This window comes from Zootoca vivipara, chromosome 15 (genome assembly GCF_963506605.1).
Source record: "Zootoca vivipara chromosome 15, rZooViv1.1, whole genome shotgun sequence".
Classification (NCBI taxonomy): Eukaryota; Metazoa; Chordata; class Lepidosauria; order Squamata; family Lacertidae; genus Zootoca; species Zootoca vivipara.
Genome location: NC_083290.1, coordinates 39695864 through 39717568, shown reverse-complemented (window position 1 = coordinate 39717568; position 21705 = coordinate 39695864). Strand labels below are relative to the sequence as shown.

The 21705-nt window shown below is 41.5% G+C and overlaps 1 non-coding gene across 1 annotated transcript; it reads right to left on the bottom strand.

The window, feature by feature from the left end:
- Window positions 1–21163: 21163 nt before the first annotated feature.
- LOC118097433 (U5 spliceosomal RNA) lies at window positions 21164–21280 on the bottom strand. Its single transcript, XR_004694043.1, has one exon. It is a non-coding gene; the product is annotated as a U5 spliceosomal RNA (small nuclear RNA).
- Between the last annotated feature and the right edge of the window lie 425 nt (window positions 21281–21705).

Below are 21705 nucleotides of genomic sequence, written 5' to 3'. Positions count from 1 at the left end.
TTGTTTTGTTTTGTTTGCATTCTTTGGAACAGTGGTGATCATTCCCGCCAGTTGCAAGAAGGAAGAATCTCCCAGGCCAATTTTTCAGAGTTCCTATATTTGGCCATGACAAACTCCCCAGGTAGAAGACTGTTTCTGTCTTAACCAAAAGCACTGTACAATGCATAGCTTGTTACTTGGCAAGTTCTACTTCTATCAGGAAATGAGAGAACATACCAGAGGCTATCTTTTTTTGTTATATTTACCTTTCATTTATCAAAAGGAGCCTCATTGCATCCAGAATAGGCACTTTGAGTCTCTGTTTAGGGCTATAAAAGAGTGGGATAAAGTCTGGAGCAGGAGCTGTGAAGATTTAGAAAGGGGTTGGGGTTTTCTGTTCCATTCTAGACACCTTCAGTAGCTTCAAGGATTCTGCCAGATGTCAGCGACTCCCCCAGACAATTCCAAACAGCAACAAGAAGAGATGGACTTGAAAATCCAGTGCTGGGATCCAACTCTGTGATCAGTGTTTAGGTTACCTAAGTAATTCTGGAGCAACTATGAGGCTTTATCAGGTGTGGAGGCCTTCAAGGACTTTTATGCTTCATCGCAAGAGTATTCCTTCTCTGCATGGGTATGGGATGGTCTGGAAATAAAATGAAGGAAGACTGATTAGATTTCACATGCTGCATGAAATTTTAGTAGTAGAGAAACAGGGAAGGAAGATAAAGATTACATATTTGAGGGTTGGGGAATGAGTTGTTTGGATAGCAACAAGAACAGGCGCCCGAGTCAGTTTATTCCTGTGTGACCAACTGAGGAGGTTCATTAAAGATTCTGCTTTTGTTGCTCTTTAAAAATGAAAATGCTAATTGGTTTACTTGAAGTTTAATTGAAAATTAATATAAATTCACTAGAGATTTGAGGAAAGGGACTCAAGTTTAAATGGCATTTGATTAAAGTCGCACACAAAAATCTGCTCAAGGACAGAAATTTTGAAGACGGGGTTTTTTGTATTAATTATGAAGACAAAAATGTTTGTTTCCTTATTGCCTTTGTATAATTGGCTTGGCAAAGTTTATATCTCTCTTTTTTTTCTTCTAAAAAAGAAATGGAATTAGAGTCAATGGTTTCATTCCCTGCATATCTTAACCTGGGCAACTCAATCAAAGCGACGCGACTAGGAAACCTTTTAAAGTATGCCTGGAGGTGCTATTGCAGGTAATGAAATATAAAATAATAAGTCACATCCAACTGTGTTTTACTCATAATGTAGACATATCAATTAATTTCAGTGGGTCTACTCTGAGTATGATTGATGTTTGCTGCAACCCAGTGACTCTGTAGGCCAAGTCAGGAATGTGATGGCCCCAGCTAGTCGTGCAGCGGTTGTTCAAGGTCAATAAATGTTGATGGTTTTGAAGGGTAGCCATTCCTGAATGAATGTGTGAGTAAGGTGGTGGGGTGAAAGTTCAGATTGTGTCCCCCCCCCTTTTTAATTACACTTTTATGAGATGCCATATATATATATATATATATATATATATATATATATATATCCTTTTCAAGTCAACACAGCAAGCAACAGCTGTGCATAGGGTTCTGTCCAACCAAGTTCAACTCAGAGCAGATCCATTAAGTTGAATGGGCTTGCCCTGAGTAGAACTAGCTTTGGATATAATCCATAGTTTCCTATGATGCAACTATATACCAGGATGTCCCATGGAAGCAATGCTTACATCCTTGGATAGCGTAGTTCCCATGGGACATTCTGGTAGATGGTTGTGACAGATACCCAGCCCAGTGACAGATACCCAGCCATCATGTGAAGTGCAAATGTTTCCTAATAAGCAGATTTTATTTTGTTTACTGTTGCTTATACACTTTTTTGCAAAGCAATTTTCCCTAATAAAATGCATTTTATTAATATGTGTATTTTTATGCACATCTTACTATACAAACGCACAAATGCATGCAATTTTGTATACATAATTTGGTTAGAGAGCTGCACTGTAAAATCTGGAGAAGCTGCACTGTAATTCTGAAGAATGGTTGTGTTTCTGGTTTGCATATTGTTTAGGAAAGTGTGAACTGGGTATGTTCACCTTTAGAAGCAAACAGAATTGAATTTATTCCCCTTCCCTGGCTTTGCTACCTTTTCTAAGGTCCTCAAAATGCTTCAGGTAGTACAACTTGCATGGCGTCTTTTATTTTTCAAATTTTGATCTGCCTTCACAATTTTTACATGTGCCAAGTATTTAGGCTGTGGGATTCAGAAGCTGTGTAACATTTCCTGGAAGATTTGATGTCCAGCCACCAGCCATTCTGATCCATAAAGTGTGTGTTAAAACAGGGGCATTAAATAATACAGGAACATGAGGTGATTTATATTCAGAACCAGCCTCTCCGTTTGCAGCTCTGTTGTAGTTCTGGGAAGAAGGAGGAATATAATACCCATCTCCGCTTAGGACCCCTTTTGGTTATTGTTCCTTTGCGGAAAAGCTATACGAAAGTCATCTTTATGTTAATTTAATGCTGATCAAATTCATGGGATAAAAGCTCTGGACCCTAAAATATACATGGAAAGTAAAACAAAGAGAAAATTAGCCTTCAAACTTCCCTCTGTTGTGATTCAACACAGTAAGATTGCTAGACCTTAGGATTTGAATCTTGTCAAGATCAAAGCTGAATGAGTAAATTCACAGGTTGAGAGGCCAGAAACAAGGGGGCACGCTATTTTGTAGTTTCTTTTTCTGTGCCCACACCTGGAATTATTTGTCCCAGCCTGTATCTGCACTGAATTTGAAGTTGCTTTTACGTACAACATTGTTTTTAATTATATATATATGTGTGTATATATATATATATACACATACACATACGTGTGTGTGTGTGTGTGTGTGTGTGTGTGTGTGGAGTTGCTGTTGAATGCTTTCTATACGGTACATGGACTTGTTTTTAATTGTTTTCTTGTTGATGTTTTTACTGTGAAATCACTTTGAGATATTTTATGGCGAGCAATTTCACAAATGGAATAAATAAAATAAAATAAAAAATAAGATAGCGCTGGGGGAGAGATTCCTATCTGGCCCCCAAACAACCAGTAGAACCCACACCACCCCCTAAATGGTAAGCAATTGGAGTCACAGACATGACAAGAGGAGTGGAATGTGGGGGAGTTGGGGTGTGTCAAATGCACACTCACCCACTTAAGTGTGGGTGTGGCAATATGGTATTCTAAGTGGATGAAACTTATATTATTTTTGTCTAGATTCTCAGGTGTTTGTGTGTGGTTTTTTTTAAAAAAAATCCATGTTAAAAAGAAATTAAAAGAAATGTGCTTTGAAAGGATCAGCTAATAGTATAAAACGGTGTGCCTAAATATTGTGCATGGGGAAGTGCGACCTTTGACATTCTCTGATTATTTTCCTGATGAGAGTGCAGAATGTTCAGCATTACTATGGCAACATTTTCAATGTGAAATGACTCTGTTTGTGACCATAATGGTAGTGTTTCAACAGGGGTGATGTAAGGGCAGCCTGAATTAATATACAAATGGGTACTTGTGCATTCCTCATAGCCAAGTTAATCACTTCCCTTGCTGTTACAAGGCTAATTCGATCCTAATAGAAAGTATCTATGGATGGGAACTATCTGATTTGCTATATTGAGGTGGTAGTGGAGGAGGAAGAGGAGGAGGAGGAGAAAGATTACAGATTGAAGTTATATATGCCATAAAGTTATGATGCTCTAGGGGCAATGAACAGCCATGCTGCATTTGTTTAAAATAACAGAGAGCAACTTTATGTTTGATCATAACTGTATTCCTTGTATAAAGGTAAAGGTAAAGGGACCCCTGACCATTAGGTCCAGTCGTGACCGACTCTGGGGTTGCGCGCTCATCTCACATTACTGGCCGAGGGAGCCGGCGTATAGCTTCCAGGTCATGTGGCCAGCAGAGCGAACCAGAGCAGCACACGGAAACGCCATTTACCTTCCCGCTGTAGCGGTTCCTATTTATCTACTTGCATTTTGACGTGCTTTCAAACTGCTAGGTTGGCAGGAGCTGGGACCAAGCAACGGGAGCTCACACCGTCACAGGGATTCGAACCGCTGACCTTCTGATCAGCAAGCCCTAGGCTCTGTCGTTTAACCCACAGCGCCACCTGGGTCCCATTCTTTGTATAGGACTCTTCAATTCATTTAACTAAACACTTTTTCAGCAGAGCTCATACAAATGGGATTATATTTACAAAGTGTTCAGCTGACATTGGGCTACTCAGTAAAAAAGCCATTTTAGAAAAGCCAACACAAATATTTTGATCAATGTATCATGGGAAATGGCATATGCTACAGATATTATTATCATTATTGTTTTCAAAAACATTTTATTGGGTTTTATATAATGGGACATAATTATAATGAATGATACTAATAAATAGACTGAGTCACTTCTTATCAGTATTATTATCATTATTATTGATATGAGTGTATCAAATTAGAAAAGAAATCTTACCAACTCTAAGCTCCCCTTCTTACAAATCAAACACAATAGTTTCATTATTCCTCTTTCTTTCTACCCACACACACACACTTTCACATGAGGTACTCAATCCTTTGGAAAGTGTTAAAAGTATGCCATGTATCCACATCTTCTGTTGGTTAAACGTGCCCCCCCCCCAAAACCAGTGCGGTTTGAAAGGATTTACAGTATTTCCATAAAACGGTAAGTTACCCTAGGAGGCCCAAGGAACTGGTGAATTCAGGCAATAGCAGAAGAACTCAAAAAGACAAATGCAACAGAGAAACTTGTTTGCAAGTCACCTGTAACTTTTGCTGAGACAAAGTAACATTGTCTGGTAGCACAACAAATGGAGAAACTATAACATGGTTGGCTTGTTTTGCGAAGATGCAGATACGAGGGGATTTGGAGAACAATCTGTTTGCACTGATGATCCCTGTTACTCTTTCCCTGCTGAACTACAGTGGTACCTCTGCTTACGAATGCTTCTGGTTACAAACGCTTCAGGTTACGAGCTCCGCTAACCCGGAGGTAGCTGCTCCTGGTTGCAAACTTTGCCCTAGAATGTGAGCGGAAATTGCGCACCGGAGGCGAGCGCACAGCAGGAGGCACTGGTGGAGGAATGGGGGGGGGCAGGGGAGTGCACCGCCCCTGACACCATTGGGGAGGAGGGTACCGTCATGGTACCCCGAACCCAAATGGGTTATTTCCGGGTTTCGGCTCTTGTGCATGCGCAGAACCGCTAAATTGTGCTCTGCGCATGTGCAGAAGCGCCGAATCGCAACCCACGCATGTGCAGACATGGCGCTGCGGGTTGCGAATGCTTCTGGTTGCAAACGTGTCTCCTGCACGGATCACGTTCACAACCCGAGAGTCCACTGTAGATGGATTCTAGCTTCCTATGTTAAATTGCAGTTGTGGTGTATTTGTTGCAGTTCTCAATGTAAGGCTGCATTTGCAGTGCCACTTCTACAGAAGATAATTCCACTGAAATGAATGGGATATATTGCAAAGTAAGTGATTTAGGATTGGGACATGATAGACAAATTCTGCTCCTTTCTGTGGACAAAAGTTACATTGCCACTCAGTTTCTTGCTTTCCTGGGGGCTCTACTGACACTTTTTAAAATAAGAGGCAGCAGTAGGTTAGTCCATTTCCAAAACGTTGGTCAAATATTTTTGGTTTGTTTTTGTTTTATTTAGCACAGATCACAAATTCCAGGTGAATGAATAACTCTAATAGTGAAAAAAAAGCTAGACTATATTTAGTGTTTGGTTTTATTTTTCTGGGGATACTCGAGGGTATCCAGTACTTGCACCTCCCCCCCCCCCAAATGTAAGAAGTGTGGCACTTACCGTAACAACTTCATGGTGAGTACCAGAACCATTTTTCTTTTTTTAAAAGCACTGGTTATTCTGGCATGGAAGGGTCTACTGTATATCAGTGTGAGCATAAATTGGGATTCTACTCCTTAGCTTCACCCCTGAGCCTTAAATTGCCATGCTGGGGAGAAAACTAAGACCTGCTTCACACAGAAGTATGCATACTAATTCTCTTGCACTATGAGATTCTCTGTTCCAAACTGTGTGAATGATCTCCATTGGGTTGCATCCAGCTAAGTTCTACTCGGAGTAGAAAATTGCTGAGCCTAAATTAGTTATGCAAATTAACTTCGATATGTCTACTCTGAGTAGGACTGAGTAGGACTAGAAACCCTTCTCTCAGCATGCAATGTCAGCCATCACCTTTAGACTCTCCAAACAATAATTAAACTCCAAAGGCACCAATCTATTTCCTGTCCCTGCCAATTGAGATAATTATGCTGAAGACTGCAGGACAATTGAAATAGATGCAATTGCCATGGATGCAATCAGTGCATAAGCAAGCTCAAACAAGCAGTATAATAACTTCAAACTTAGGAGGTGCAAGTGTATTTTTGTGCGTGCCTTGGAGTTTCTAAATTAATTGCCTAATCTCTGTGATTTTGCTGGAAAACTCTTTATCTCTGACAAACAGCGGAGGTTCATATCTTATAACAATTTCCACTAATGGAATCACAGGAACCATCTCAAACAGTCATCTTGTGTATTTACAAACAAACAAACAAAAAGTAAAAAAAAAAACCACCAAGCAAACCATAAGCTCCAACATGTGCTGTTTAAATAGAATGATTTGATTTATTATGTCAAATGCTAGCAAGGCTAATGATGTATTAAATATTTCAACCAGGTCATTATGATCATTGAGATTAAATGATTTATCTATTCAAATTTAAATGGGGGGAAAGTGCAGCGTTGTCATAAAATCATCCCTGGCTTACAGCACTTCAGGGAGATATCAATCTCTTTAAACTTCTTCAAAATAAAGTTTTAAATCTTTTACCATTAGAAAGGCTCCTCCAGATGATCAGCTCAAACTGTGATCCAGATAAGGCCATGTGAAAATGGTCTCCCCAAACACCCCACCCTATTTGCCAGCAGTGAAATGTGGGGAAATCATTTTGCCAAATTCCAAAAGGGAGAATTCTTCTATGTTTGGCCTAGGGATAAATTCCCAGAAAATTGTCTTCTGATAAATTTCAGCTCAGTTAAATATTGTTAGTTCACAACTGATGGATGAAAACAGCAGCCAGCTGTTTTCCTAAGAGAGAAAAAATGGAAGGAGTTGGGTCAAGTGGATGGCTTTGTTCAGCAGTGTTTTTTATTATTAATATTTCAGCAATTTTTATTTTTATTTTATTTTTATTTTGAAAAAGACAGTAAAACAATATATGAAATTTATTACATATGAAATTTATTTTACATTAATTGTGGTCTACATTGAGAATTAGAAACAAATTAGGATTATCAGCAATTTCAAAAACACATGCTGCCAGAAAGATACGACAGGAATGGAATACAGTGGTACCTCAAGTTACAAACGCCTCAAGTTACAAACGCTTCAGGTTATGAACTCTGCTATCCTGGAAGAGTTACCTCGAATTGAGATCTTTGCCCCAGGATGAGAACGGAAATTGTGTGCCGACGGCGCAGCGGCAGCAAGAGGCCCCATTAGTGAAAGCACGCCTCTAGTTAAGAACAGTTTCTGGTTAAGAACAGACCTCCAGAATGAATTAAGTTTGTAACTTGGTTCTCAAACTTAATCCGTTCCAGAAGTCCATTCCAAAACCAAAGGGTTCCAAAACCAAGGCGCGCTTTCCCATAGAAAGTAAGGCAAAACAGATTAATCCGTTCCAACCCCTAAAACAGCAATTTAGCATGGATTTTACTATCTAACTGTGGGTTAAACCAGAGTCTAGGGCTTGCTGATCAGAAGGTTGGCGGTTCGAATCCCTGCAATGGGGTGAGCTCCTGTTGTTCGGTCCCAGCTCCTGCCCACCTAGCAGTTCGAAAGCACATCAAAGTGCAAGTAGATAAATAGGGACTGCTCCGGCGGGAAGGTAAACAGCATTTCCGTGCGCTGCTCTGGTTCGCCAGAAGCAGCTTTCTCATGCTGGCCACATGACCCGGAAGCTGTCTGTGGACAAACGCCAGCTCCCTCGGCCTATAAAGCGAGATGAGCGCCGCAACCCCAGAGTTGGACACGACTGGACCTGATCCATCAATCAGTAGCTGAACTGGGTTCCACACAGTCACAAAAACAAATAAAAATGAGCCACAAAAACACAAAATAAATAGCAAAAACAGGCAGACTTCAGCGTAACACTCAAAACGGAAGTATGGCACTCAAATCGGAAGCATAACACTCAAAACGGAGCACATTCGGCTTCCGGGGAAAGTTCGCAAACCGGAAATTGGGTCCTCCCTTAAAGAGGGCATGTATTGCAGTGAGACCTGGCAAACAAACCCTTGTGTTGTGGGTGGGTACAATTGGTCAGCCACAACACCCTATTGGTAGGTCTCTTGATACTGGGTTCATTCTGACCAATGGGGACACTAGCCAAAATGGATCAAGGAACCTATATATGCCAATGCACATGACCCTGAGTTTTCTCTCTTGGTCAGTGCATCAGAACACCCGGCCACCTCTCCCTATATTTAGGGCTTGTGCGCTTGACCTTGCTATGCCGGCATGTGTCGTCTGTCGTTGGGACAGGGGTACGACAGGAATTTCCCCCACTTGGCTGATTGGCTGGTGCCATTTGGGTTTCACCTGCCGCGTGGCAAATTGTCACAACTTGTAAGGTTGCGGATAGGCTCTGGTTCAGGTGATAGCAATGAGGGAGCGCTCTCGCCATCCCTATGTGAAGGGGTATTCCGTTAAAGGAATCCAGGGACTCAATGGTTTGGTCAACCCCTGAGAGGGGGTTGTGTCCGTGCCTGAGTCCAGGGGGACATCTGGGGGGTGGACATAGCATTTCCCGGCTTTCTGCCATTCCAGGTGTTCTCCCTAGGCTGACCTATGATGGAGCTCTGGGTCAGCGCTACCTGCTATGGTACAGGGAGCTAGTCGAACCAGAGCCTATGCAACCACTCACTTGCTGTAATCAATAAAGTTGTAGCCTAAATTCTGCCAAAAATCAAACCAAGATTTGAGTCTTGTCAGAATTTATTTAAGGGGGAGGTTTAAAGGTCTTCACACGCAACTGGGCACCTCTAAAACTCCAGGGGGCCATGAGCACCTGGGCACACACAAAATGGTTGTTATGGGTGCCCAGTCTCTGCCCCCCACTACTGCTCCTGCTGTGTGCCGGCCGCCGCCAGCCGCCACCTTACCTTTGTTGCTCCAGTGCCATGGTGCCAACTGGACCAGGGCCTGTGCCTCCTCCATGAGGCCTCTGTTGGGGGCCCCTGCAGCCCCGTGGATGTGCTTCTAGGGTGCATCCGCGGCCACAGGAGGCTCCAACAGAGGCCCAGGCCCAGCCATTATTTTAAACATGTGGCTGTGGCTTTCAAAATCTTGATGAATTATGTCACAAATCCTGAGGATTAGCCATATTGTGAAGTTTAAAAAAACTTGCAACATGTAGCTAACGCTCGAATCAAAGAACATCATGATATGCGCACAATTGCCTCTCACCTAAGCAGTAACCGTCTCCTCTGAAATGAATCAACTTCTCTGGAAGTGAATTACATATCAGAGAGAAGTTTGATAAGGCTTCCAGAAGTAATTCTCCAGAGTCCCCCAGATTAAAATGTCTGCACATAAAATATCAGGGAACGCTGCAACTATTTATCTTCACATACGAAGAAAGTTCAATATATGAAACAGAAAGAGGCTGAACCCATGGCTGCCTGCATGCTTTTTGACGTGGCTTTGCAATTCAAATGAACACTTGAATTGTGATGAATGGCAGAGGTATAAATGCCAACTTGTACCTGGGATTGACTTTGCCAATTGATACCCAAGAAGGTGCTGATGAAACATCAGAGGCCATAAATTAATTGCAGAGCCATGACCTTTAAAAAAGAAAAAGAGCACAGTTTTTCACACTTCCCCTTACTCAGGATAAGAAATACCAGGGGCAGTAAGGAATTTTTTCTGTGTAAGGAGGTTCATTAAGGATAGACTACTTTTTTCTATTTAATTTTAGGTTCCCTAGTTTTAAAGAATGATGCACCCATTGCAGGTAGGGGGAATCTGAGACACATAGAGGGATTCAACTGAAAATCTGTGATAGGGGGACCACCAGATGTTGCTGGACTCCCATGATCTTTGGCCCTTAGTTATGCCGGTTGGGCATGATGGGAGTCAGAGTCCAACAATATCAGGAGGACACTATGTTGGCTATATAGGGTTTCCCCCCCCCCCCATTAAGGATACCGATTAAATATGGTGGGGTTAAGAAATAGTGCTACTGGAGTACAGAAAATGCATCAAAGTATTGTATTCAGATTTTGGGTATGTTTCATCCATTTCAATAAATATAAAAAAGATGTTTTCATTTTGAAATGTTTCAATTTCAAAGTTCAGAGGTCTGCATGGAGGTTGGGGTTGGGTGTTTTTTTCTCATTTTATATGTAACTGTAGTTTGAAAAGGTCTGCAAATGCAATTTACTGATGTGTCATGTGATTAAACTAACCACAGTATTTATCTTTTTGAATTAAAAAAATATTTTGAATATGTGCAATCCAACTCTGGGCATATTTACTCAAAATAAGCCCCACTGTGTTTAATATGGCTTACTTCCCAGCAAGGCACCACTTGCACTATACATTTGATGTAGTATCATACCACTTTGAATGGTTATGCTTTCCCCCAGAGAATCTTGGACAATGTCGTTTATTAAGGGTCCTAAGACTTGTTAGGAAATGCCTATTCACTCTGCAAAACCTTAGTGGGTATAGGATTCTGACATTATTGACACAAAGGGTGTTATTGCAGTTATGAAAGAATAGCTGTAATTCAAACACATTCTTTAGCATTAATTATGTATATTTTCTATTTCTAGCCTGCCCTTCAGCAATTCACAATCCCACATATATACCCACACATTTAAATAAAGATACAATACTGTATTAGAATACAGTACTGCAACAGTTAATCTGGATAGACATAGGAATATAGGATGTTACTCTACATCAAGGGGTCAGCTAGGCTGGTAAAGAAAATGATTTATATGTGTTGTGTTGTATGGGCAATATAACATTGTGCCTCCAGATGGCGATGTAGAATTCCTTTTTTTTCTCTACCTGTTTTCCCTGTTTAAATTTACAACACTTTAAACTGAAACACTTCTTTGATGTCTAGGTCCAGCCCAAATCAGTCTGTTGGTTCATCTAGCTCAGGAACACATTCATACAGAAGGTTGGGTGTCTATCTGGATTATAATTATCATCATCATCACCATCATCAATTTATTTATTTAGGGCTTTAAAGGTCAGAAACAACACTTTGAATTTGAAAGACAATGTCCCAGGGGCCAGAACAGGGGTGGATTTAGGGCTGGGTGAGCCAGGTGAGGCTTTGACAGCAACTAGAGTTCTCCTATCTCCTTCCCAAAGCCTAGTTAGTGCTTCCCTAGCTTTGGGAAGAAAGCACAAGGGCTCTAGGGCTCTGCCAGAGCCTTTGCAACTCCTTATCCACCTTTGGGAAGGCAGCACAAAGATTGGGGCAGGGGGCACCAAATTTTGGGCTCACACAGGGCACCATAGTACTCAAGTCTGTCAATGGCCACATACCAGTAGTGTGTGGGGCCAGAAGCAAAACTGGCTGAAGGAACACATTAAGTTTTGCATTTGTAAGTAGGCTGGTTTCTACAGTCATTCACACATTCCACTCTCTACAGGGAAAGCTCTTTTGGGTCAAGCATCACATTACTAGTTGGTAGGGCTGGAACCTAAAGTAGACACAATCACACACCCTTAATGTAGAAAGACGCAGACAAACTCAAGAGAGAAAGAGACAGGAAGTGTAAGGCTGTGGGCTGGAAGGTGCAAGAAATAGTGAAATTCAGGGATGGGGATGAAGAGTGTGGCTTAGGGACTGGGAAGAACATTGAGTTTAACAGTTAGGAGACCAAAAAGAATATTTCTGTGTTGTACTGTGTCAAAAAGGAGCACAAAAACAAGCACTCTATTTGCTCATGGAGAAAGAAATCAGCCTCTTTCTCCATAAGCAGATGGCTAAGAAGGAAAATAATATGGCCAGGAAAAGAGCTGGAGGTGGGTAGGCTAGTTGAGGGCCTACCATGGGCCAGAGCAGAACATGGGTCACTGGTTCTCCGACACAGGTTTAGGTAGATTAGATATCACCTTCCTTTTGGGGTTCATTGGCACCATTTGCAAACTAGAGAAACGGTTGTGGCTACCAATATACACATTGCAACTAAGGACATGTTGCCAGCTATTCTGTTGCCTAGAACAGAATGCTTCTTTCAAGCCTCTTTTCAGCAGTGGGAGGGAACCCTGTGGGCATCAGGAAAAGCTGTTGTGGGTACATGTGCCCCCATGGGCACCATGTTTGCAACCCCTGAGGTAAGGAAGTAAGGTAGATAGCTATTAATATTCTTCAACAGCATGCTCCTAAAGAATTCCCTTCAGACTTCCTCATAGACAGTTATGCCAAGACTCAATAATATTAATGAAGTGTTTCAATGACATTGTTATACTGCATTTAGCAAGATGCCATGTTCTTTTTTGTAGCCAACGGAGGCTGCATTCCATTTCCCTTCAATAGCCACATGGTGTCTGCTTTTGTTGTACAAATGTGTAAAATCCAACTGGCAAGTTCAGGATTACATGGCTTGGGTCACTTAGCGCAGCCCAGGTTTCAAGCAAAAGAAAAACATGAATTTCAATTATGTTGTAGCATTATAGACTGCAGCTCATTAGGCATTCTGATTCAATTTACTGTTCAACCATTTTAAAACGGGTATAGCATGTGTATCCTCCTAATGCCTTGTCTCATATTTCCGTCATCTCACAGAATTTCAATTACTACTTCTAGTAAGAGTTGATCCATTGTCAGGGAAGGAGGCTTTGGAACTCTAAAGATTGACCTCTCGAACTATGGTGGTTGAGTGTGAGTAAATTTTGACAATTTGTGGACAAAAGAAACATCTGTCAGCTCTAATTAGTAGGCAAAGGTAGAAGATTCACATGCCGTTGTTGCCGATGAGGAGATATAATTTGATAAAAGCTGGGGACCTTTTATGGGGATGTGATGAAATGGAGCTCACTGGTTTTGAACGGAAGGGTACCTTCATACCTGGAGAAGAAGGTAGGGAAGCTTTTAATGTTTAATAGATTATTGTATTTTACTGTTTTGTTGGCTGGGGAAACCCAGCCAGATGGGTGGGGTATAAATAAATTATTATTATTATTATTATTATTATTATTATTAAACTTTTATATCTGCCTTGCCATAAATTTGGGACTCCTGTGGAGTAGGAAAATGTATGGACACGTCAGAAATTCAAATGTTACAAGTTGTGTGTCAAAACTATCTGCTTTGCCCATGCTTTTACTGTGTCTTGAATAGAGATGAGTCAATCTGTCAGATTTCTACATCAGTTTGTTTTTTGTTTAACCTTCATGGAAACAATCAGCATTTTAGTGTACATTTCCCTAATATACACATTTTGTATGCAATATTGCCTAATTTGTATATTTTTGCAAAGCAATTTCTTCTAATGTAATGCATTTGCATATGCTATTTTGACTAAAAAGGACTTTTAATGTACCATTTATGTATTCCCGATCTTCACATATCCATTCGCCACTCCCATAGCCCCATCTGCCCTTTATTTATTTTTAATACTGTTTTTTTATTTTATTTTATGGAACCGAAGGAAAATTTTGAGAAAACAATTGTTGCAACAGTAAACAACAAATAACTTGTCCTGATAAAATTACAGACTTTTATCATGCCATGTGTTAAAGTTTCATTTGATTACACTAAGAAATCACATCACATTTTCCTATGAGTGCTGGCTGGATTCCTGCCACAGTCCGAACCTGTCAGGAATGAGCCAGCTCAGCCAGCTCCCAGTGAAGGAAGTAGCCAGGAAGAGAGGGGGCTAACTGCAATACAAGAGGATTATAGCCAAGAGCCAACTCCCCTGCCCTTAGGAATGCCAACTGATAGCAAAGTTGAGGAGGAGAGCCAGCTGGCAGCGTGCCAGGGAAGGACAAAATGCAGGGGCTAGAAACGAAAGCTGAGGAAGGGGTGGGAGCTGACCCCTTGAGTCCCAAGTCTAGGCATATGGGGGGGTGTCTTCAGGACAAAATACATTACAAGAGTAAGTTCTGATGTTTTTGGCCTCACCGGAAACACCCTCCTTAGAAGGGACATCTTTCTCGTGCCCATTATCGCCCCTATTGTTTGTTTCGACACTGGAAGTATTGCTTCAAAAAATAAGATTGACAGAAAATATAATTGGCATAAAAAGAGGAGTACAAGAATACAAAGTAAAGGCTTTCGCCGATGATATAGTACTAACATTACAGGAGCCACAAACCTCAACGGTGGAAGTGTTAAAAATAATTGAAGACTTTGGATTAAAGGCAGGACTTAAAATGAATAAGAACAAGACAAAAATGATGGTAAAAAATTTGGATGCGGTACAAACTACAAAGAGAAACAGGAATAACAGCAGTAAAGAAAATAAAGTATCTGGGTTTTTGGCAATCACCGAAAAACAACAATCTATTTAAAGACAATTATGAAACAACATGGAAGGAAGTGAAAGCAAATTTGGAAATTTGGAATAGATTAAAGCTATCGTTTTGGGGGAGGATAGCCACTATTAAGATGAATGTTTTGCCTAAGATGCTTTTTTTATTTCAAAGTATCCCAATCATTACTGGCCATGGACAATTTCGAGAATGGCAAAAAGTAATTTCCAGATTTGTGTGGCAGGGAAAGAAGCCTAGAATACAGTTTAAGCTAGCTTTTGATGGATAAAAGGGAAAGGGGAGGCTTCTCAATGCCGGATCTTACAAAATACTATGAGGCAGCATGCATAATATGGCTGAAGGAATGGTTCAAACTGGATAACATGGATGTACTGGACTTAGAGGGGTTTGGAAATAGATACGGGTGGCATGCATACCTTTGGTATGACAAGGTCAAAGTCCACAGAGATTTCCTAAACCATACCATAAAGAGACCCTTGTATGAAGTTTGGAGCAGATATAGGGAGTGGTTTGAAAGGAAAACACCATGGTGGTTGTCACCCCAAGAAGCACACTCAGTGAAAAAGTCAAACTTGAAGGGGCAATGGTTAACAGAAGAAAATAATACAATCAAGATTAGACCATATGAAGAAATTAAGGACAAACTATCAGGGTGGTTAGAGTATCATCAAATAGAAGGGACATCTTTGATTTATGGACAGACGGCTGTGATCACCGCTCCAATGAACTCTTTGTTTTTGCAATAAATCCTATTTTTAATTAACTACGCTAGTTTGTTATCAAGACTCCCTGACAGAACCATTTAGGTATTCAATAAACATTTGCCATATGTTATAAAAGCACTATGGATTGTGTTTGCCTTTTGACACTTTTCTCAGCCAATGCTATTGACCATACTCTTGTTATACAGGGTGAGTCCTTTAAGGGAGGCCCTGTGGATACAGAGTACACATGTTCCACAGGGCCTCTTTTAAAAAGACTCACCCTGTACCAAGAATCAGTGTTCAGACCAACACCAGTTTTCCAACATCTGGCTATCTCCATATGAGCAGCAGTCCTTTATTAGCCCCATGGTGGCCCCTCCTCTCTCATGCCTTTCCCCACACCCATCTAAATGATCACTACCTTCCAAATTTCTCCTTTCAATGTAGTCCAACAATAAACGGAGTATCACACATTCCCCATCTGTGGTTTTGAATCCATCATCCTTTGCCTGCAGAGCATGTGCTTTACCACTGACCTATGGTCCTTCCCTTAAGGTGAATATCAACAGTGGCTGGGAAAGGCATATGAACAGTAAAGATTGTCTTTCTTCATGAATGCCCCATGTTTTGTGCCATCCTTTATATCATTGCTCCATTATTAGGGAATTGGATGCTAGAAAAATCCAGTATTCCCTCCTTTTTAAAACGGCACCTATTACCAAACTTTCAGCAGTTACGTTCATCCTAGAGAGTGTTCGCGGCAGACAAATTAATAGGCATAATAAGGTAAATGGATGCAATTGTCAAATCCAATTTAGTGAGTCCAAATTAGCACCTACTTGAAGTTCACTTAAAGAAATTCAAATTGGTTAACCTTAAATTAAACAAATTTTATTATTCAATTAGCAAGCACAGTGTGCAGCAACAACAAAAGATTACAGCAATAAAGGGCAATGGCATGTGACAAACAAGGTGAATGATTCGCCCCCTTTTAAATTACTTGATTTGGAGACAAGCTTTGTTAATAAGATAAATTTAGGGGCATTGCAATTGACTTCTTACAGCCCAAAGGACAATCAACTCTTATATTATATGATTTCTCTGAGATGGGAGATAATTATATTGGATTGTTTCAGAGAATAGGCGAATGATGGGTCAGGGCACTTGATCTGCATTTCAGGGTGGCAGGCAGGAGACAAACATCCATTTCAAATTTGAGATGATGATCTTTCCACATAGCATATACCAAAGCAGTGTTACTTTTCTTGAAAAAGAGGTGCCATGAACTTTTCCCTTGCTCTCATAGAATGGCAGTGGCACCCACCTGAGAGGTGGCAGAGCTGAGCTCCAGCTGGAAAAACAACAACCCCTTTCTAAATCCTAGGAACTAGGAACAATTTTTATTTTATTTTATTTTATTTTTGGTGGGGGAGATTATCTGTTACCCATTTAATAACATTTAGAGGAGGAGAGACCTGATAGTTTCTCTTAGTAATTTTTTTTTTAGTGACTTGTTATATTTTTTAAGAATTGAGATTTTTCTCTTTTGGTCTGTTATAAACTGCCCTGTGACTTGTGGAAAGGGCAGTATATACATTGCCTAAATATTCCCCTCACAGAGCTACAATACCCAGAGTTCCTTGGGTAGAGGAATTGATTGTTTAAACCACTATAGGAATTGTAGCTCTCTGGGGGGAATAGCACCCTTAACAAACTACACTTCCCAGGATTATTTGGGGGAAAGCATGACTGTCTAAAGGGTATGGTCTTGTTTTAAATGCATATATGCAGATGGGAAGTCTTAAATTCCAATCTGAAGGTTCAACACAAATTAGGGTCGCCATCCATCCCTAGAAAAATGGAATCGTCCCCTTTTTTTGGACTAAAGTGTCCCCTACCCTGTTTGCACAAGCAGGGAAGAGGATGGGGGGGCATCATCACCTGCCCGCCTCCCTTCCCCTCGCTCCCTGTCACTGTCCTCAACACTACTGCATTTTCCTCCCCAACCCCAGGAGCAACCCCTCCCTTTCTTGACACGGTCAGGCATGGGGGGGGGGCACGTCTGGCCCCAAATGGTGGCTGCATCATTCTTGGTGCGGTTGACAAGAAAACCAGTCTGGCATAAGCGACAATAGGGAGAAGGGGGAAGCAGCAACCTCCTCTCCCTCCCTCTTACTGGTACTCCTCCTCAGCTACCACCACCACCACTGGTCAAGCATGGCATGGGTCCGCTGACCTCTCCTCCCTTCTCCCTTCACCTCCTCTATGCTCGAGTCTCTTCTTCCGCTAGCCTGAGAGACAAGCTGGAGCTGCAGCTCAAGTCACCCGTTGGAGCCAGCCTTCTGCTCCTGGCCACTGCTTGTCTATGTGAGTGAAGGGGAAAAGCAGAGCTGGGGTGGTAAGGGACGCAAGAGGTGGAATGTGAAGAACCACCCTCCAGAAAGGGGCAGGATTTGGTGTCATGAGAGAGTGTGTCTCCACCCCCAAACCTGTGCCGTATTTTGCCTGACCAAAGTGGCAACTCTAACACAAATACATCTCTCCTTCAGTCAAACAAGAGGCATTAAGAGCACTTTCCAGCCAAGCAAAGAGAAGATGGGGGAAGGCTGGTGACTCCTGTTGCCCAGAAACAGAGTGTGATTTGGAACAGTTCTGAGGGCCAGACTGAGAAGGAAGTGTTTGGGCTCCAGGCCTAATGTTGCCCTTATCTGTTCCACAGAGGTTCTTGTCTTTATAAAATGTAGTGCCCAGAACTTATCACCCCATGTTCCCTAAGTCATTGTGGCTATGAAAGGTTTGTGGGGTGCTGCTGCTATTATAAAGGTGAAAGACATGCGTATGAGGGCGAAAGTGTTCATCTGCCATGTAGAAAGCAAAACTCTGAAGTATGAAAGAGGCGGCACAAGACTGATGTCTGAATCAGCATTTGATTTGCTGTTATGGTTGTCTGTCACTTGAGAAGCCAGGCTCATGTTGTGGCTGATAACCTGTCATGAGTGCTTTATCAGCATTACATCAGTTTTCACCCTGATCTCATTTTCCTGGAAAAAAAAAGCAGGCGGCCTGACCTACTTTTTAACCAGACATATTTACCTTATCAATACCCTCCCCAATCTCTTAGTCTGGGGCTGGTTTCTTTCCACTTTGACTGGGCATGTTATTTGTCAGAGGACAGGCAGAAAGCCTCCCATCCTGCTATTTAAATCAAATCGCTGGAACAAACTGAACTCCTGAAACAACAGACCACAGAATCTAAAAGCCAGAGCTTAATCTACTGGACTTGAAATTTCTGGGGACCAACAATTAATGCTTCCGTGTCAATGGTGATATGGGGCAGAGCAGATTTGTAGACTGGGGTTCCTTTTCTGAGCTACGCAAGAGCAATTATATTTGCCCTTGGGCCACTGCTTTGGGATTGCAGATATCCCACAACTTAGATTAATAAATGCCAGTAGGCATCATTTTGCCTCAGGTCCTGGATGTTGAACGATCCATCATCCTATCTAGGACAGGCACAATATTACTCCAGAGTGCATTTCCACTGTTGAACATTAAAAGGAGTGCACACCTGCAACTTAGCAACTGCCCACCTTCTCTGAGCACCATTTGCTAACCAGGTTCTCGTTGTGTATTAGTTAGCTGAAGTATTGGAGGTCCTAGGAACCATCTGCTGTTAACTGGAATGGGACATCTATGCTAAGGCTAAAGGGCATATTTTATAACAGCATATTTTTGTTTCCTGTATTTATTGATGTTTTACATAAACTAACATTCCATTCTATTGCAGCGTATGAAAAGTTTCTCACTTGTTCAAACTGTTTTATTTCATTTTTAAATGTAATTGATATTCGACAGTGTTCAACAGTGGAATTTGCTGCCAAGAAGTGTGGTGGAGTCTCCTTCTTTGGAGGTCTTTAAGCAGAGGCTTGACAGCCATATGTCAAGAATGCTTTGGTGGCGTTTCCTGCTTGGCAGGGGGTTGGACTGGATGGCCCTTGTGGTCTCTTCCAACTCTATGATTCTATGATATTGGTCACACAATCATTTCTGCCCCGATTGTGCTATCCCAAACCTTGCCTAATATTGCCTACCGATTTTTAACTGAGGACATGTGAAAATGGCATGAACCAGGAATGGGAAGGAGTTCCAAATGGTAGGTGCTTTTGAAGTCTTTTCCTGGTAAACCACTGGATGTTATTTTAGAATTTTGTATGAAGTGTGAGTATATTACAGGAAGCCCTTATCTGTAAAGTCTGGTAATCAAGGTAAGAGCTTGGGTAATCTCAGAATGGATTTGGAATGGATGTTTTGTATGGGTTGCATTTCATGCTATATGTAACATTCCATGTTGCCTGGGATCTCTTACTCTATTTGTATTTTACCATGGGTCTAAGGTAAAGGTAAAGGGACCCCTGACCATTAGGTCCAGTCGTGACCGACTCTGGGGTTGCGTGCTCATCTCGCATTATTGGCCGAGGGAGCCGGCGTATAGCTTCCAGGTCATGTGGCCAGCATGACAAAGCCGCTTCTGGCAAACCAGAGCAGCACATGGAAACGCCGTTTACCTTCCCGCTGGAGCGGTACCTATTTATCTACTTGCATTTTGACGTGCTTTCGAACTGCTAGGTTGGCAGGAGCTGGGACCGAGCAACGGGAGCTCACCCCGTCACAGGGATTCAAACCACCGACCTTCTGATCAGCAAGCCCTAGGCTCAGTGGTTTAACCACAGCGCCACCTGGGTCCCATACCATGGGTCTATGACCATATAAATAAATGGGATCTATTTTAGGGATAGTCATTCTAACTCCAGAAATACCTTAAGAAAACAAAACCCTCTTGCAACAGTAAATGTCACCCTTTTTTGCAATCTGTGTGAGCATGTAGCACTTAATCCAAATGCAAAAGGATGATCTCCTGGGACACACTCCTTTTCAATCCTACCCAAATCTCTTCCTACTTACTTATTATTGATTTGTTTGAATTTTTATGCAGAAACTCAGTGGTGGTTTAACCGACATGCACTCCAAAGTTGCAAGTGAATAGCTTTAACTCTCCACATGTGTTCTGGCAGGTTACACAGAAGAATAAGCTTTAGTGAAGGCAAGAGAAAATTTAAGTTAAATTCTCACCGGTGGGATATGGAATTCTGATTTTTACTCAGGCTGCATTCAGAAATGGGATTTATTTCATTAGTTTTAGTGGTTATACTGCTTAGCATTTCTGTCCAAGTTTCTAATATACCTTTTTACATTTCAGAACCTTGTTGTGTTATGGAATGGTGTGGGTTTTGCTGACATGTCATGCTAAATTTTAAATGGCAGAAAAAAAACAATTGTATACTGGTATATTACCTGAAATTTCATTAAGGCAAAACTTTTTGCCAAGTTAATGATGGTGGTGGTGGTGATTTAATTACTATACTGTTTAATATATTAAAAATATTTCTAATTTAGCACAGGCCCAAGGTCGGTGTTACTTCCTTAGGCTCACCCACAGCTGTGTCTACACCCAGTTCCAGGTACAGCAGGTCTGTTACAAATGAGGTTACAAATTGATTCCCGCCCCCCACCCCACCCCCACCCTCTGTAAACAAGGAGCATGGAAAATAGTGCTAAATTTCTGCTAGATTCCACTAGACGTCCAGAAGTGGAGGAGGAGGAGGAGTTTGGATTTGATATCCCGCTTTATCACTACCAGAAGGAGTCTCAAAGCGGCTAACATTCTCCTTTGCCTTCCTCCCCCACAACAAGCACTCTGTGAGGTGAGTGGGGCTGAGAGACTTCAAAGAAGTGTGACTAGCCCAAGGTCACACAGCGGCTGCATGTGGAGGAGCAGAGACGTGAACCCGGTTCCCCAGATTACGAGTCTACCGCTCTTAACCACTACACCACACTGGCTCTCAAAAATTAGTTATAAACTCATAAATGTTCCTCTCCACGGAAATCTTTAGTAAAAGGCAAAAGATTTATACGATCTGAAGAGAAACCAGATCGTGACTTTTACATTGTGGAAGTGACTTTTACATTGTGGAGAAGGTCACATAAAATGTGAAAATGGAACAGGTAAGGCAGTGTTGTGAAGATGGAATAAAGCGGCATCTGAATGCAACCTTAGACTCTCAAAGCAAGTTGATTAAACCTTTTCTTCCCTGGAAACTGCTTTAGCCTGTGGCACAGATTCTTGAATGCTTGTTAGGTAGGAGAAACATGGTTGCTATTAGAGTTGTGACAGCTTTTCTGCTGCAGCAGGTATAACCTCAACAAACCCAACAACAAGCTCCAAAAAGGCTAATAAAACAGCCATGACCTCCCCGCCTTTTTATTAGTAATAGATTTAGATTCTGTTTGGCATTAAATATTATAATGGAAATGTTACAGTTCGACAATTTTATGTATTGGGAACATCACTCAGTATTTGCT